This window comes from Pteronotus mesoamericanus, unplaced genomic scaffold (assembly GCF_021234165.1).
Source record: "Pteronotus mesoamericanus isolate MK-2021 breed Mesoamerican mustached bat unplaced genomic scaffold, CSHL_Meso_final contig_202, whole genome shotgun sequence".
NCBI lineage: Eukaryota > Metazoa > Chordata > Mammalia > Chiroptera > Mormoopidae > Pteronotus > Pteronotus mesoamericanus.
The window spans coordinates 4,307,569-4,321,252 of record NW_026555086.1 but is presented as its reverse complement, the minus strand read 5'-3'; positions in this window follow the sequence as shown (position 1 = coordinate 4,321,252).

The following is a 13,684-nucleotide window of genomic DNA, read 5'->3' as shown; positions in this document are numbered from 1 at the left end:
CGTCTTGCAGTCCACACAGGCGAGACTGGCCATAGGCAGCAAGCCCCCAAGGGAAGGAGCCGAGGCCCCGATGCATCTATGTCCTGCAGACACCTGTTTGTCAGGCAATGTCCCTCCCCCCCTGCACATTCCAGGGGAGATGAGTCATTGTCCCTAGAAGAGGAGGCCCAACTCAAAAGGAAACTCCCCAGCTGATCCACAAATCCCACAAAAGCAGCCACGGTCCCTCCCCCGACGCCGACCACCAAGCATCTGTGTTTGCTGGAGGTCTTGCATGGTACCAGGCAAACGGCGCTGGCAAGGTTATCTGGCTAGTCTCAGCCTTGAAGGAAAAAAGTAGCTAACACCTTGTTCCCTTGGGCGGCTCAAAAGCCATTGTCACTGGGATACACTGGTGGTTTAAAAAAAAAAAAAAGGCTATAATTCATACGCAAGCCAGAGGAGCATTTTCATGATTTCATAATAAAATGTTGAACCACTTTGATCGGGAGTTGTAAGGAGGTGTGAAACAGTACTTCGGAAACAGACAGATATTTGTGTAAGCATCCGTGCTGCATTACCAGTGCCGAATAATAACATATCAAAGCCCCAACTTACCTCATCTGCCTGGTACAGCCAAGGCATAAATAAAGGCGAACAATGGAATTACTATTACTCACTCTCCCAGCGCCCGCGACATCACTGTATCCTTTATAATTGCTGGCAAGAAGATTAATGTTTTGTTAAATATCAGAGCAAGGTCACAAGGGGGCTTGCAGGCCTGTCTAAACATCTAGTCTTTAAGCTCCGTCTCTCTCACTTGCTCTTTTTTGAGGAAATGAACTTGTAGCGTTTCCTCTAATTATGGTGATTTTTGCTTTTGAAGCGGGCCTACATCATCACCTCGCTCAAAACACACGCGTGCGCGTGCATGCGCGCGCACACACACACACACACACACCCTTCCCCCAATGATATTTGGGGACAGGCTTGATTTAGCTCCGGCCTATGAGCAATGTTGTTAAGAGGTGACCTCGCCCTTTTAACCAACGTGGATAATTCATGGCCCGTCACTGTGGCCTGAAGCAAGGGGCTTGTGCTTAAGAGAGTGACTTTATTGGGGTCCTCAGGGGGCTCCCTACCAAAGACAGCTACCACCGTTCGCTGCACGTCTGTTATGTTTAGCCCGTACAGATGTTTCCAACAGCAAACAGTTCATGACCCAGAAAGAGCAAAATATTTTGGCTTTCCCTGGCTTTCAGCACCTGTTCAAACCGACGGGTCTTCGGGGCTCTCTGCACAGATCAGAAGGCCCAGCCAGCAACCGGCTGGAGCCAACCTTGCCACTCAACGGCAAAGCCCTGCCCTCGGATGCGGTGGCCCTGAACTCCCGGAAGGTCAAGGGGGACAAGCGGCAGATCCCCCAGAAGGCTCTATCGCTTTTAGATGCAGTCCCGCATACATTGTCCATCCGCCTGTCTCCACCACGTCAGAAATGCACCCAGCAAGCCTGCACCCGTCCCTCCACCCTTTGGTCTGCACTTCTCAGGGAGCCCCTGCCCAGGGGGGAAGCGTCTAAAATAAAGAGGGCCTGCGGGTGTGGCAGAGAGAGTGGGAACCGCCCCTCCTGTTAGCTGACCACTCCATCTGCTCTGCCTGGGCAAAGGGCTTTTAAGTGGCCAACCCCAATTTTAAGGAGATTTTCTTCTTTGTTTGTTTTTCTTCCTTGCAGCTCAAGGAGGAGTTGAGAAGTCAAAGAGCCAGCCTGGAGTGAAGGTGGGGGTAGTGGGCAATTAGATGTGAAAGGGAGGGTGTCCTGACTTTGGGAACTCGCCTCAGCTTCACTGATCTCAGTGACAGTCACAGTGGTAGAGCCGCCATTACCACGAGCCTTCTGGGCTCAGCATAAGTGAAAGCGATGATGCACCCACTAATAAAGATATTCGTGTTCCGTGTACACTACAGACCTGCAACAGACGTGCATTGAAGCGGGAAATGGCTGGCTAGCTGGTTAGCTAGGTGGATGGGTGGACGGATGGGTGGGTGGATGGTTATGGAGACTAAGGTAGCCAGGTAGACTAGACAAGCCATCGTACCAAGATTTGACAGACCATGACCTACAGCCCAAGTTCTACTGGAAACCTCTTTTTAGTAAACATGGTCTTATCGGGGCACGCCCTGATCGTTCATTTATGCACTGTCTGCTTTCATGACACAAAGCAGATCTGAAGACTTGCTGCAGAGAAAAATATGGCCTGCAAGTCTAAATTATTCGCTATCTGGTCCTGTGTAAAATAAGCTCATGAAAACTTGGGCTACACAATTACTACATTTTCTTAGCATTTATGCAGTTTTTCCTCTTTTTTTCCCCCTTGTTTTACTGGTAGAACAAAAAAACTATGGAGAGCAAAACCACATATACCTTTTTTAACTTATATAAGCTCTAGTAAATGTGGTGGGCATAAATAACTAAATATGCTTTGTTTTTCTTTTTTTGGTAGAACAAGGCCAGTAAACCAAGCCATCCACTTCATCTGGGGTTCAGTTGAAGAATCAGTGATCTGTTCCAATGAAGGACCAAAAAAAAAAAAAAAAAAAAAATCAAAACAACAACAATAAAACAATGTGGTGGAATTATTTGAGAGCCTGTTCACAAAACCACATATTCTGTACTTTCTATGGACTTCCATGGGATTTTTCAGGAGCTAATTTTGACTATGGAACTAATTCTTTTTTATCTTATTTCATTTACTGTGGACTATAAGAAGCTTTCCTCCTGACACTTAGGAATCTTATACATAGGTCCCTGAAGTCATACGGTCCAAATTAAAATCTTGTCCCCCCCACCCACTTGACGCACACATTTGGAGAGGTTACTTGATATTCCTGAATCTCAGCTTCTTTTTCTTTAGCATGGAGATAATCCTAAGAAAACGTCACCGAATGTGGGGAGCGGGCCCCCTCCTACTGCGTGCCTGGCTGGAGGAAGAGTAGCTAAAGGGCCCCGCGCGGGCCATCTCCCTGCTTTTGGTCCGTGCCCCGCTCTGCTCCAGCCCACCCCGCCCCCAGCTGAAAGCCACCTCTCGGATCGGGAGGAACCCATTGGCACTGCCATTCCCCCTTGAGAGGACAGACCCAAGAAAGAGGCATGTACAGGAAGCTCTGAGGTCCTGGGCACCCCCAGTGTCATTTAGAAGAGGGGACGTGAGTTCTAGGTAGAGATTCTTTTTTGTCGCAGAGACTCTGCACCCCGGGTTTCGGCACAGTCAGCCAAGAGCCAGAGCGGAGCTCATGAACATGCACACACACTCATGCACACACACCCCGTGTACACGGAGTCCCGGGCCGGGGTCCCTCTTGCCCGGATCCAAGGTTGGTTCTGGGGGTTAGGGTTAAGTGAAGTGATAGACTCAGTTACTGTCACATTTCATGTCAGTTTCACCACGGCATCGAGCTGCGTAAGATCCCACTGTCCTCTGAGCCTGAGACCTACTAACAGATGACAAGGAGGAAACTTTGAGTTGGAGTGAAAATAAAGCTAGTCTATCTCTTCAAAGAGAGTACGGGGGCAAGGAGGGGGCAGGAAGGCAGGCCCAGGATCCAGAAGGCTCTGAGTCCCCAGCGGCCATCGTATTCTGGACTCATAAGGTCACACTTCACAGCCCTGTTACCGCCACACTTGATGATCCCTGTCAAAGGCACACTATTTCATCTCCACATTAAATGGAAAAAAAAATGGCTTCTGTGTTTTTCTTTAATGACAGCTTCAAAAGAGCAGTTATGTGACAATAAGAATTAAAAAGGAAAAATGTATTTCTAAACAGACACCACAGGCACAGAATTGCCTATTGAAACTCAGTTAGCAAAATATGACGTGCTCAGACTGCCAGGAAAGATGTACCGGGAAGGGCAGTATTGGCGTGGATTTGACGTCACTTTACACAGAGAAGCCCCAGGGGCTGAGATGAGGGGACGGCTGGAGAGCTGGCCCGCGTGCAGATTTAAGGGGGCACTGCCCTCAGGGCCGTGTTGGGGTGGCGTCAGCACCGGAAAGGGGGCTCCATCTTCAGTGTAAACCCTTGGGTCCTTGTCTCACTCTAATTCGGGCACTGAGGCACGGCGTGGGTTAATGGAGACTTCTGCACTTGAAACTTAAGGGTATAACGTTATGTCTTAATGTTACTTAAGAAAAGTGCAGGTGGGCTTTGACATCGGGATCAATTCTCCAATAAACTACCTGACAAATCAGCACAGATACACCCTTCAGATGATCGGCACACGCCAGCGTTCACCAGCTGCTCCCAGGGTGGAAGTGGAAAGACTGTGAACACCCAGGGCTTTTCCCTGCAAGAAGCCACTGGTGCAGATGTGCAGGAAGTGCACCCATTGGGAGGCTCCTCTTGCTTTCAGCTCGCTGGGGCCGCACGCCATGGTGGGCTGGCTCCTGATGGGCCAGGGGAAGGAGCAGGCCGGCGCCCCGGTGAGTCCCAGACCGTCCCGGTGCCCAGCCGGCGGGCGGGCAGATGGCGAGGAGAGCCCAGGAGCGCACACAGCAGGGCATTCTCCCCCTTTCTGCCCAGGATACTTGTCTTTGTTTCCATAGGTATTTATTTGCGCTTTTCTCCGACTGTTTTGCATGTCATTGAGAGTTAAAGAAGACATATTGTACGTCCTAAAGAAAAGCAGTAAAAATAATTTAGCTTATTTCTTTCATGTCTGAGTGTATTAATTCTTGCTTACATAAGGAAATACGGAAAAAACAAACTGTAAACAAGGAATCATGTGGAATCAGATTATGCATGAGTAACGGCGCACTTTCTCATCTGAGATGTGGGGAGAAATCTAGTTTTACTGCCAGGACCTTTAAAAAATGTTTTTCTTTTTCAAAGGAAATTACTCAGAATGTAATAAAAACATGTTTTCTGCTCTAAAAGGATTAATTTACCTTTTGTGTCATGAGGAAATAAATGCAATCAATACCCCGATTCTCCTCTTCTGTAGGGAAGGACAATTTCCAAGTCAGAATCCCAGGGATGGTCATTTAGCTTTGATTTCCTGACACTGAGATGCTGCTTCTCTTACGAGTTCCCTGATAGGCTCTGCCCAGAGCCTCAGAGGACGTTGGGGAGTTGGGGGTGGCATCTTTGCTTCCTTCCCCCTCTCTGGACTCCCTTCCTTTTCATGCACCCCCTTCTTTCCTGGGACCCCATCCTCCCTCAGTAGCACCCAGAGACGGAGAAGCACAGGGGGCTCACCGTGGGGAGAGGGCAAGCTAACCGTTGTAGGCTTCAGGGGCGGGACCCGCTCCATCTCTAACTCCTACCTGGGACCTGGGCCTTGTTGCTTAACCTCACCATCCGTTCAGTTTCCCCATTTGCAAAAGCGACAGAAAAAACAGTATCTTTCTGATGGGGCAATTCTAGGAATGAACACATGAGAAGTGCACAGTATCTTATGGCCCTTGTTTTACTGAAGCCGTTGCCTCCTGGCTCCCCTCTGTCGTACCCGGATACAGGCATTCTGTTCAGAAGCAACCCTCTCTTCTAATTTCTGTCCTCATCAGCTGCCTGAAGAATATTGGGAAGGGTTGTTCTCATTACTACTCTTTTCCTTGGTTTTATCTTTATTGAATCCCAGGCCCAAGAGTTGGAAAGATCCTCTCAATACATCTATCCATCCATCCATCCATCCATCCATCCATCCATCTTTCCTCCAACCATCCATCCATCCACCCATCCATCCAACAAAAATATACATCCAGTACATGTCAAGAACAGGCATGTGAACAAAACATACAGCCCTGGCTTTCATGGCGCGTGATCTCAAGAGCAGGCAGTGAGCAACCCATGACAAGCAGGGTGACCCGCACACCTCAGTCTGACCAAGATTTGCACTAAAGTCCCAATTCCTGGGACTACATCCTTGGTCCTGGCAAACCCGGGTGTCTGGTCACCCTCATTACAAGTGTGATGAAAGGAAAAGCTACCATGAGTGCTTCCCGCTGGGACCTGACCCCGTCTCAGGTGTCAGAGCTGGCTCACCAGGGGAAGCACCATTCAGTGGAGACGAGACCGATTAGTAGACAAAGGACGCCGTGTGGAAGGGAAGGCAGGTCAAGTGCACAAGCAGGGACACGGTTCATACAAAGGCCTGGGCGCTCGAGGAACTAGAAGAAACAGTTGTGCTTTGTCAGAGGGGCACTGCGAAGCTTTGGAGCGGTTGAAATAAGGGCATTGCAACCTATGATTTACTTGGGAAGACAGTACTCTGGCTGTGCTCGGCGGAGAGCCAACTGGAAGCGGGTGCTCAAAGGGAACGTTGATGGTGGCTTGGGCGTGGATCAAGAGCGCTTCTGGGAACAGAGGTGGAAGGGACTGGCCTGGGCAGATTGGAAAGGCTAATGCCCAGCTACTGAGAAGACAGTGCCTTCCTCTGCAGGGGGTAGCCCGTGGCCCTGCTCTGCCGCGCCACCTGAGCGGCTGCCCACTCATTTCACTGAACACAGATTTATTGAGCCACTGCTGCGGGTCAGGCACCAGGAGCACATCAACGAAGACAGACAGATAGGACAAACCATTCATTGCCTCTTTCATTAAAGCATGTTACATAGGACAAATTTTTTAACGCAGGAATCCTAGGAGCTCCAGCTTTCAGCAGTTTCTCGAAATGTCTCATGACTCACCAAAGCCCATAAATATGGTGAGGCATGGCCAACTGAGTTCAAATCCCACCTGTCCTCCTTCATGGCAACGCGACTGTGGGCAACTTCTCGGTCTTCCTGTGCCTCCATTTCCTCGTGGGAATCGTAGTAACGCCTCTTGGGATCGCAGTGAGGATTCAGTGGGACGCTGCACGTGAAGCATTTAGAATCTGCTTGGCCACGCAGTCAGGACTACAGAAGTGCCCGTACAGTGCAGATTTGTACCGAGGTGTAATGCATGTGCACAGGACCGCCCCCATTGAAGCTGTGCGGCTGGATGAGAGCGGGTGGCTGGATGCACACAAGTGGGACAGCTTTGTCACATCAAGAGCCCGCGTGAAGTTCACCTTTCGTGCAGTCCTGTTTTCTTCGCAGCATTGCCTTCGGAGCGGGGCTGGGCCCCTAACCCGTACTCCATAAACGTCAGCTGGTTTCACCGTTAAAATTAGCTCTGAAAAATCGCTCACCGAGGAGTTACCCAGAGGTTCCGAGCAAAAAAACAAAAACAAACCCCTCCCATTTGGGGGAGAAAAAACAGCTGGAAGTATTAGTGTGGTCCAGCCGGGCCGCAAGGGTGAGTGGCGCCCCTTGTCTGATCTGCCTCCTATTTGGGACCAGGGGCCTCTGAACTTGACAGCTTCCTAAATTCAGATGTGCACACGGAAGGAGACCACCAGAATCCATAGCAGGAGCCTGCTCGTTGGTCGGCCAAGGGCCCCGGAAGCAGCCCACGGGCAGCCCACGCCGAGGTGCTCCCTCAGGAGAGAAGCGGCCTTTCTCCTGCAGCTTTGATGGAGCTACCAGACCCCTGCCTCCCACCTGCAAACCCAAGTTTCATGTTTTAAAAAAGTCTTGCCAAAAAAGCCACAGTGTCGTGTCCCAGGAAAACAAACACTAGAAATATTTTTGTCCAGGCAGGAGCCCTGCAGTGGCCGGCTGCTCTTCAGATAAGATAGTGGCTCACCTTTCATAAATGTCAGGCTTGAAATAAAAAAGACAGGATGATGAGGTCTCGTTCCCACAGAAGCAGGAGAGCGCCTACTAATTAACCCCCAGATCACCAACGAACGCGCAGTTTAGATGCTTTCGCTGCGATTGTCAGATGTACCAATTGCTTGGGCTCCAATGATCTGATTTTCTCACCCTCCTCTGCTATTTTTAAAATATTTTAAATGGCCCCGATGATTCAACATCTGCTCATTCACTCAGCACACATTTGCATAACACCCACTGTGAGCAAGGCACAGGCTCGGGCCGTGGGGGGTCTGAGGGGGGTGTACTTTGTGAAGAGCTGAGGCCCTCGCTCCCAACAGGTGGGATTTGAATTTTGGCCTCATCGCCTGGCACCATAGACTTAAATACTGCAAACCTCAGCCGACTCAGGTACCCCGGTAAAAGACGTGGCATCACTGCGCGCTATACACTGTTGTTGGGACTAAATGAGATAACATGAGGGAAGGTCTAGCAGGCAGCGATGGGGCTTCTTATAAAGACGCAGCAGGTCAAGGAGGAACAGAAGAAAAAGGATGAGAAGGAAGCGGGGAGGAAGAGGAGACGGTGGAGGCGCCCTGCAGGAGGGGAAACACACAAGGGTGGAGACAGAGGTGGAGGAAAAGGGGAGCGCTCTGTGCCCCGGTGACCTCCAGGTGTGGTGAGCAAGACCGACATTTGTGCAAATAATGAGGCAAGGTGGTGACAAGTGAGAGACCAGCCTAAGGCATCTGAAAGGAGGCCGCTTAATCTTACACTAGAGCTGGCTGGCAGGGCTTGGTGGGGGAGGAGGACCAGGTGATGGCTTTGAGTGTCCTTGACAGGTGAGTGGGCTGAATAGGCAGCAATGGGGAGGGGAGGCACTTACACAGGGAGCGGAAGGCCCAGGCTGTGCTTCCGGCCTGGGGAGGAGCCACAGCTGCCTGGGCAGGTGGGCTGTCGTGGACGCTGGGAAGATACGGCCCCCTGGGCTATAGGGCCCTCGAGTGCTTTGCTCTGAAGGCGGTTGGAAGTTCTGCATGAGAAGCGGGTTCCAGAGATGGGAATCCAAAGGGAGAGAAATAGTTCCAAATCATTTCACGGAACAACACCAGGAAGGAAGGATGTTCTGCGAAGGGGGTTCCTTTACTACGGACACAGCGATGCTCTCTAAGCTCCATCGTGCATTGTCTTCCTTCCAAAAGCAGTGCTTTGTGAATTGCCGAGGTCAACTCCAACAACCCTGTAGCTGATTGAATGGTGGCCACCCAAATGATACGTCACACCCTTATTCCAGGAATTCGTGGCTGTGACCTTATTTGGGTGAAAAGGGCCTTTGCAGATGTAATTAAATTAAGAATCCTGAGATTAGAGCATCCTGGATGAAGCAGATGGGGCCTCCCATCCTACGAGGTGTCCTTGTAAGAGACACAAGAGGAGAAACCAATGAGGAAGAGGGGACCATGTGCAGATGGACCGATGCGGCCACAAGCCAAGGGTGCCCAGAGGCACCAGAAGCTGGAAGAGGCAGGAAGGACTATCCCAAGAGCCTTCCAAGGGAGTGCAGCCCTGCCCACCCCTTGATTTCAGACTTCTGGTCTCCATGTCAGTCAGGTTACGCATTTCTATTGCTGTAAACCACCACGTCGGTAATGATTTGTTATGGCTGCTCTAGCAAACTTTAAATTACAGTATATATGTAACTATAGGGATTCCAACTCCTCTGTGATCAACAAGAAAAGCAAGGTCCTGCTGTCACATAAGGTCATGCGTGATAAATCCAGGGGCACTTGGACCAGGGTCTTCTCCGTACGTGGGTGTCCGGCATGCAGCCCACGAACCACGAGAGAGTGAGAAGGCTGGTGAGGAGCCATGCGAGCCATGTCTGGAAGTGGCTTGTAGAAAACAAAATCTTAGAAAAGTAGAGCTTGAACCAAGAGGTGAAGGATGGGCAGGCCTTAGCAAGGGGTGGAAGGCCATTAGGAAGGTGAGTTAGTACAAGCCAGGGTAGACGTGTGACCTGTGTAGCCAGGACCATGGAGCAATGGCAGGAGGCATGACCAGAAGAGACCTCGATTCCAGGGTAAGAAACTTGCTCCTGGCTTGTGTAGAACCTGTTCACCAAAGCTGGTTCGGTGGAGTAGGAGCGAACAGGATTCACCCATTTCACACTAACCCAGGTGCGAACCGCTGGCCGTGCACGGGAGCTCCAGGAAACCGATCGACTGAGCCAAGCTGGGTTCCCCAGACCTGCTGCACCAATGGACACCGCCACCTCGGTGGACTCTCAGGACGAGGGCAATCGGGGCAGGTATTTCTGGAGACCGTGTTGGGGCTTCCAGGCGTCCAGCTTGGTGACCACCTTTGATGGACCCCGATTCCCCTCCAGCTCAGAGCCTCCTTCCTCCCCCCAGGCAGCGCTCAGTCCCACCGGCTCCCGAAGCACCTTCCTCAGAAACATTTTGTTCCAAGGATTTTTTTTTTTTCAGCTTGCCATAAAAACACGGAATTATTTTTTTTAATTTGAAATTCATTTTCACTCGTCTTTTATAGATCTGTCATTTATACAATGGCTCGAAAACTTTCTAAAATCAGATATAATTTATGAGCCCCTTCTTTTCAGCATAATGTCATTTTGTACATTAAAATAATAATGGCTGGGGGAGCGGATATGTCTCCCCCGGGGGGTGTCGGGGATGGGGGATGGTGGGTGGGGGGCCGTTCTGCTTCCTCTGAAACAAGCCCCACTGTGCCTGTGAGCAGCCCCCACCCGGGGCTTTCATGAAAGGAAGAAAATAGCAAAAAAATGTATTTTCTACATCCGTGTAGTGGGAATAACACTGGAAAGCAATTTACGCCCCTTGCAAGGAGATGAGACCTTGATCAATAGCTACGATGACCGTTCTCACGTAAAGATGACCAAGGGTGATTTTTTTCTTTAAAAAAAGAAAAATGTCCCCTGACCTAGTTGTGGGCAGTGGGGCCTAGCAGGGGCTCCTGAGACGTGCCCTGTGGAGCTTTTCAAAAATACAGAGTCCCAGGCCTCTTCCCCTCCTTCCACTTTAATGGAGGTGGCGGGGGGGGGGGGGGCGTCCAGAGACAGGTTAGCGTGTGCGTGCGTGTGTGCGTGTTTCAGACGAACCTAACAGGCGCCCCGGGCTGTGGACATGGGAATCGTAGCCCTCAGAAGACGGGCTGAGATCCCAGTCAGTGTGGTTGGTACGTTGCACAATCTTGGGTCAATGATAAAGCTCATGCTTACGTACTCCTTACTATGGCCTCGCTGCTGTTCCAAACTCTTTCCACATATCGGTTCTTCCTAACAGTCCGGGAGGCAGGCATTGTTATTATCATCCCTTTTCCTCAGATGAAGCAACCAAGACTCAGAGAGGTTAAGTAACTTGCCAGAAGGCACAGAGCCAGTAAGTACCTAAGGTGGGATTTGAACCCAGGCAGTCTGACCTGGGGACCCATGGGCTCCCGGCTGTGCCCGCTGACTTCCTCAAGAGCCCATCTGTCTAAGCAGTCTAAAGATTAATTAGCTCGCTCACCTATAAAGTGAGGTAAACTGAGCCGGGTGAGTTTAGAGTTCCATGGTCACAGGGTCACCCTTTTAAAGGGGACGAAAGTGAGCCCCAGAGATAGGGTCCTCGTGTTGCCATCCGCCAGCCCCGGAGGCCGGCAGAGCCAGGTCTCTGGTCCAGGTCACAGCTCTGAGCCCCGGTACAGAATCTGTCCCCGACCTCACAGTAGAACAAGCCAGAGGAGGAATTTGCCTCCAAAACATCCACAGGCAACTAAAGAACTTCATGAAAAGACCTCAAGTCCAGGGTTGAGATCTTACCCCTGCGCGCCTCCCTGCGCTTTCTGGGAGGCGGACTAAAGGGATCTTCAACATAACCGGACCTCAGCTGAGAGCTGAGCACCCCTTGCTCAGGGAACCCTGATCCGCATGCTGTGAGGGAGAGAAGAGAAGAAAAAAGTGTGGTCTCCTCTTTATTGGGAGAAAAAATAAAAAGCTCTAAAATGTTAAGCACAAGAGAGAAGAAAGCTCTCTCTGCATCTGGCCTCCAGGATCACGGGCACGGGCGCTTGCCGCCTAGTTCTCTGCCTCCCTCTTCCCAGCTCCTTTCCAGTGGGGGAAAGAGGAATGTGGGACCTTTGAAGGGTGATGTTCATTGCAGGGTGTGGTCTCCGTGTGCAAAGGGCATTGGACCCTGGCCCGCCTTTCCTTCCGTTCACTCCCTGCAGTGGGCAGGGGACAACCTTCCCGCTCCATCCCTCCACGTGCACGTTGGGGCGTCCAGCTCAGTTTGCAGGTCCCCTCAGCGAGCTGTGGTCCGGGAGACAGTCAGAGGTGCTGATGGTCCCCTGAGGCCAGGGCTCCCAGGTCAGCGGGAGAGCCCCCCAGGACCTCCACAGCCTGCATGCCCGCACCCTTACCTGGATTTCCGGAAACTTGCTCTTCGAGGGCAGCCGCCCAGCCACCTGCTGTACCCCTACCCCCGCGTGAGTCACCACGATGACTCATGTACCCCAAGAGAGGCAGCCTGACCCTAAACGTCCCCTGGGACGGCATCAACACAAACATGGAAACAGAACTATTGCCTCACGCTTTGCCCTGGAAGAAGTCGCTTAGCACTTATTCAGATCAATGGTTACTAACTTCCAACAGGCTCAGAGGTTTGGTCGTGGATAGACAAATAAAAGGGGGAAACGTTCGTTTGGTTTTCCTAAGAAGGACTGATAAGAAGGAGGTAGAGGTGAAGGGAAGAAAGAGGAAGAGGAGGAGGAGGAGGGAAACGCAGAATAAAGAAAAACATCATTCTTGGCCATCCACCACCCCTTAAAAACAACATTTTTATGAGCTAAATGCAAATGAATAAAAATGAATAAAAACATGTGGATTAAATTCCCCTGAAAACACTCATGGGCCTAAAGTTTTAAGGGGAAAATGGGCCCGGGGCCAAATGTACTGCGGTTTTGGCCGAGCCCAGGGGAAGGTTCTCTGGCTCGTGCGATTCATGCACCTGCTTGGCCACCACCCTGCCCGCCTCCCGTCCACCTTGCGCTCCTGGGAGGGCCGCACCCAGCTTGGGAGCCGGGGGCCAGCGCCTCGCTGCCAGCCAGGCCAGAGTGGTGAGCGATCACGGCGCGGCTCGAGCGCAGGCAGGTGCAGACTCGGCCAGCACGGGCTCTCGGCTCTCCAGGGTGGCTGAAACTTTGAAACCCAACACTTGCTGTCTCCCCTGAGTTTAAAAAAGATGGACACTGAGCAAAGAAGTCATGAAGCCCAAGCTCAGGAGCAGACTGACTCCCTGGAGATAGTAGGAGACGGGAATCCGGGGACCTGGGGAGCCACTGGTCTCTAAAAGGCAGGAGGCCTTTTACTCACTCGCCAATTTCACTCACACTTGGCTCCACCTCCCTCCAGAATGACCCGCTCCCAGCACCAGCCCTCGGATCTCAGGGATGCTGAGTGGGGTTTTCTTTCAAGCAATAAAGCCTCGGCTCAGACCTGGGTCTAGTTAACAAAGCTCTTCTGGGATCGGGAAGCAAAAAGCCAGGCTCGCACCAAAGCCCAGCAGCTGAGAGATCAAGAAGAGTCTTCTGTAGACTGTCCCACACCTGGGATTGAACTCTCACATCAATAAGAAAGGAAAGACTCAGGCCCAGGCCTGTGGGATAGCTATGCCTCGTGGTGTGTGTGCTTGTGTTTCTCCTAAATAAGTTCGCCCCAAAGAAAAAGCCTGCTAGTGTGGGTGGGCACGCAAGGGGCCACGAGTCAGCCTCTGTCTGCGCTGATGGATGCCTCGTCTGAGCCTTCCCAAGTGATTGGCACCTGGTACCCGATGGGTAACCAGCTGGAAAATCCTTTTAATCGGTCTAGTTAGGGATGGCAGAGGCGCTCTCCTGAAGGGATGGACCAAAATGTTCATTGTTGCGGAAGTGCGTGGGGGCAAGGGAAGGAGGAGAGACGGTAGGGAGACCCCTTCATTCTGTGCACACAGTCCCTCCGGGAACAGCCTCATGGCT